The sequence below is a fragment of the Pteropus alecto genome, unplaced genomic scaffold (genome assembly GCF_000325575.1).
Source record: "Pteropus alecto unplaced genomic scaffold, ASM32557v1 scaffold269, whole genome shotgun sequence".
Lineage (NCBI taxonomy): Eukaryota > Metazoa > Chordata > Mammalia > Chiroptera > Pteropodidae > Pteropus > Pteropus alecto.
This window is the reverse complement of record NW_006443566.1, coordinates 3,092,340-3,097,620: the sequence shown is the minus strand read 5'-3', so window position 1 is coordinate 3,097,620 and position 5,281 is coordinate 3,092,340. Positions and strand designations below refer to the sequence as shown.

General features: G+C 41.9%; 1 pseudogene; it reads right to left on the bottom strand.

Moving 5' to 3' along the window:
* Positions 1-1,141: 1,141 nt before the first annotated feature.
* On the bottom strand, positions 1,142-1,260 carry LOC112472859 (annotated as a pseudogene).
* Between the last annotated feature and the right edge of the window lie 4,021 nt (positions 1,261-5,281).

Sequence of the window (5,281 nt, the reverse complement as noted above, 5' to 3'; positions counted from 1 at the left end):
AGGCAGATCCCAACTTAAGAATGAATTGTGTTCGCAAGTCGATTGTAAGTGGGTCGGTGGTCAGAACACACCTCATCTCAGAGCTGTGCGACAATGGAGGGTGGGCCCCCAGGTCAACTCATAAAAGCCTATTTAACCCATAATGTGGATGAACCAGACCACAGCTGAGTTCTGAGTGCTGGATGGTGGGGAGGTCATGCAGGAGAGAGAGCGAAGCAGAAAGGAGTTGCTTCTTCCTGAGTACAGACCAGCTATCAGAAAAACAAACAAACAAACAAACAAACAAACAAAAAAATATGGAAAGAATTGGATGTGCTTTTCTCTCCTGGAATCTCCTCTCATCCTGTTTTCTCTTTCCTCAACTGTCACTTTCCTGGGCCTCGTGCTTGCCCGTGAGGCACCCAGCCAGGGGTTCTGGTCCTGCAGAATACATCTTGGAGTTGCACCCCAAACCTCCTCACCCATGAGAATTCTCATTTTCTCTGTGGGGATTATCTAAGCAGGATGTTAGGAGTGAAACTAATAATAGCCCCACTCCAAGCAGGAGGATTGAAGAGAGGTTAATAGCAGATGGTAGAAGTCCAGCAGACCTGGAAAAAGTCCCAGCTACAGTGGCTGGTGACTTTGGACTAGGAATTAACTTCCAGCCTCAGTTTCCTCATCTGCTGATGATATAGGGGTGAGGCAAGGCATAGCGAGGTGACTTTTGAGGACCTAAACACTTTTTCTAGTGGCGTCTTAACAACTCAATGATTTTTTTACTACTATTAGGTGATGAAGGCATCAGCACCTGCCCGGCAGGCATCCTCTACCATGAAATTACCCAAACTTCTCAAATCTGTCAGTTTTGAGAATTATCAGCTTCTATTTCTTTAAATATTGCCTTTTCTCTGTCCATCTAGGACGCCAATTTCATGTATTTTGGACACTTATACTGCTCCCCGTATGTTTGTTAAACCTGAAAAAGCATTTTTTTCTCCATATGCTGCTTCATTCTGGATATTTTGTACTCATTTTTCTTCCAAGTCACTAAACTTTTCTATGTGTTATCATTGTTTAAACTAACCTATTGAATTCTTAATTTTTATGATTGTGTTTTTCAATTGTAGAGTTCCATTTGATTCCTTTTTTTTTTTTTTAATGCCGATATCGCCTGGTTTTCCTAGGTGGTCTCCCATCCAAGTACTAACCAGGCTCGACCCTGCTTAGCCTGTGAGATCAGATGAGATCTGGCACGTTCAGGGTGGCATGGCCATAGACTGATTCCTTCTTATAGATTCCAGTTCTCTGGTGAAATTCTCTATCTTTTCTATTATTTTCTTAAACTGTTGATTATTCCATTTAAAATTCAGCATCTAACTCTAATACCTGCATCACCTTAGTCTCTTTCTAGTTCTTGTTTTCTCTCTTTCTACTCCCTCCTTTTCTTCCATTTGTTGCCATCTCCTGGCATGTCTGATAATTTAATGGAATGTCGGACATAGTGCATGAAAAATCATAGAGACTGAATGATATTATCTTCTTTCAGGGAGGACTTAAATTTCTTCAGGTCAGCTGGTTGAGTATTTGCCGATCACATTGATCTGTTCAATGCTGGTTCCTTATTTCAGGTTTTGTCTTCCAAGTTCTTAACTGAAAGCTTGGGTACTTATCAGTGCATGCCCTTCTTGGCATACACTGAACTTCAATTTTTGTCTCTCTAGCATCATAAGACTACTGAAGTTAATGCTTAGCTTTTTAGCTTCTTAGAGGCAGATTTCTGTTTGGTGTCTCAGTCTCTAGGTGTGATACATATTGTGGTGCACTGGCCAGCTGTCCCTTCATGAAAGACATATTCTCCCAACAGCTGGGAGTCTTGCCAGAGGCAGCCTTCTATTGTCAGCCCTCTTTGAAGATCGTCTCTGTTGAAGAGAACCGCTTCCCCCAAGGTCCATCTTCTTCCAGGGGCAGCCTGCACCCAATTATTTCTTGACAGAGACCTATTGCAATTCTTTAGAACTCCCTGTGGCGTTGGCAGAGGTTGAGCCTACAATACAATCCTGTCTCCTTCCTCTCCCTTCCACAGAGGATGATTCTAAAACACCCCCTAATGAGCCTCTTACTTACTAATCTCTGCCCGAGGGAACCCAGCCTGGGACATTAGACCTATATATGGACAATCTAGAGGTCAGGGCATGCCTCGAGGGGAACTTGTGCATAGAATATTAGGTACATTTCAATGCGTTTCTTGTGTCTTCGAGATCTTGGCGGCTTTGGGACCCTGGATGCCTTGGTTGCTCTCCAGTGCTTTCCAACAGCTGACCTTTGTATTCTGTCCAGCTTTTATAGTGGTTCTCAGTGGGGGATTCATCTGATATCATCTGCTCCATCACATCTGGAAGCGGGTCATGCTGACTGTTTTAATTCTCAGTAGCCAGAGGAGCAGTGGATTGGAGATGCAGAAATGATGAGAGCCTAAAAAGAACGTGACCTGGTTGTCTTTGACTGTGTAACACCCAGGAAGGGGAGTACAGAGCACAACCGGATATGTGGCCTGAACTAGAAATATAGATTTTAAACCTTCCAAGGAAAAGAGAGGGCCAGATAAGTAAAAAGGAAGAATTATTAAAAGATGTCTCAGAGTAAAAGGAAATTTTGATGCTATAATGACTAAATAAAGATAGAGAAGCAAATCTCAAAACTAGATTGATATGTGGTATGCTTTTTGATATTATTTCTTGGAGTATAAATAATAAATGGTAGATAAGTCAATAGTTTGGACAACAGCAGCAACAGTAGGACCTAAAGGAGATGCTGATGGGCTGGATGAAGTCTAACGAGATGAGGTTTAATAGGGACAATTAATTTACTCGGGTCCTGAGAACCCAACTTCACATAGGCAGGATGATAAAAATCATGGTTAATAAATGTTCATGTGAAAAACAAGCAAACAACAAACAAAAGAAACACCTTCAGCATTTAAGTTTACTTTAAATGCAGTCTAAATCGATAGTATAAACTTGCTATCAAAAAGGATCTTAAATTACGTTGATAGAAATATAATGTCTCAAGTGAGAGAGGTGAAGCAGTCCTATGACATACTGTGCTGGTAGTCTGACCTTGGACCCTAACTACCACCATCTGAGGAAGATAGTACCTGACTCAGGTGCATTCAGAGCAGGGCAAGCAGGACGGTGAAGGGAACGAATCACGTGAGGTACTTCTGAAGAATAGGAATGAGAAGAAGTAGGTGTGCTTTGGGAATTGTTTTCGAGTGTGCATTTGGCTGTCGCGTCAAGAAAGCAGGCTTCCTTTAAAGATGGTGATATCTCCCTCACTGCTGCGTGTTCCGGAGAGGATGGAAACTGGCATCAGTTGGTTAAAGGTGGAGGACGTAAGAGAATGTTTTGGTTGACCTATTATGCTTAAAAAGTTTGAGCCAATATTAACGTTTGGGAGATTTTACATAAAATATCAAATTTCTGGCTTCTATTGAAAACTTGGAACAGCACTAAGCCCTCTATTCTTCCTGTCAGCCAATCAGCCGAGCTGGTTTTCTTGTCCCCTTACACCAGGCTGTGTTCTCCAGTTCCCCAAAGTCTGTCCCTCTTGTACGATGCATGCTCTTGACCAGGCTAGTTTGACTCCTCTCCATTGTCTGTCTGGCTACTGTAAGCACTGGAGTTTGAAACCCCTGTTATAGAGGAAACTCAGCTATCTGATGAGGGCACAACACCCTCCCTTTCTAACGGGAACTGCCGGCTCAGAGCCCCCACTGCCAAGATGGCTGGGGTTTGTACCATGTTGTCCCCCCTCGGACAGAGCAGTTAAAGTTCACACCTGATCCTGGGGCTGTCAATTCGCAGTCTGATAGTGACACAAAATTGGGCCTGGCATGGAAAAATATGCTGAACCAATCAAATTTTCTCTCTTGGCTTTAAAAACTAAGAAATAGAGTGTGAACCAGCAAGTTTGCAATGGTTTTGATGCTAGGAGAGGCTAAAAACGTCACAAAGGACCACAAACAAGTTGAAAGTGTGAGGCAATTAAAGGAAGGAGTTCATTTTGATAGGGGCAGGAGGAAGCCCATGATCAGAGAGAGGCAGAGATACCTTGAGAGAGAAAAGCATGTCTCCTGAGAGAGACAAACCAAGTCACTGGTCTTTAGAGCTGTCTTAGTTCCTTAGAGTTTTCCAGCTTCAGACGCAGTTCATGTGTTCTCTTACAATAAACTCCATTTACTTGAGCTAAGGTGAGTGTTTTCTTGTCAAGAAAAAGCTAATCAGAGCCTCTCTTAAGACCTTAGCTAACCTGAGAGTCTGTGGTTCTATAAATTGAGTTTAAGGGTTTACCCCCCTTAAATGATTCCCCCCACTTTAGACAGCTAGCAGGTGCCGTAGGAGTCAATCTCTACAACTACATTTCTCCTCGTACTTCTGCAACAAAGGTAGGCATATAATTTAAAAGGCATAAACATGCAAGCATCTTAAGATCTAATTTTATCACATTATCATATTCCCAACAAGGAAAAAAAAAAAAAGCCTGTGAGTAAAGATACTTGCTTTCTTATATACATCTGTCAGCCCTAATCAGACAAACCCACTTAAGTGATAGAAAACTATTCAGATGTTGTCATCATTCTTGTGAACCTGAAGAATATTTAACTTGTTGATTAAGTACTTACCATTACAAATGAATGCAAAACTGTCTATCAGTTCTGGTGTGATTATTTTGGAAATGTAAGATTTTAAGTTGTTGTGATAATGAGTGACCTTTGTGATATTTAAGGCTGCCTTCCTGCATCAGCGTTTTTGAGGAGTTGCTATGCGGGCTCCAAGGAGAAGAAAAGAAGGATGCATATTATAACTCTTCATAATGTCTTTGATTTGTCTTTGTTAAGCAACTGTTGTTGAAACGAGATGACAAAGAACTTCAGGCTGTAGCTGCCCCAGGGAAGAGAGCTGGGGAAGTGTAAAGAAAGAAAATTTGTTATTGGGGAAAGCTGCCAACTGTGATGGCGTCTCCCTGGCACCAGCCAAACAATCCAAAACCTGTCTCTGAACAGTCACATAGATTGGGGGACACACAGAGACAAAACAGCTGGGTAATTGACTGAACTTTCCACTTTGCGGCCAAGTATTTTGGCGTCATGGAGATTAAGACTTGACTGATCTCACTGGAAAATTGTTCAAGCCTTTGCTATACTCTGTTTTCATAGACACTAGTTTAGCATTCCCAGGGAAAATAATCCACACCTGCTTAGTCATTTCAAAAACAATAGATACAGGGCATTATTATAAAT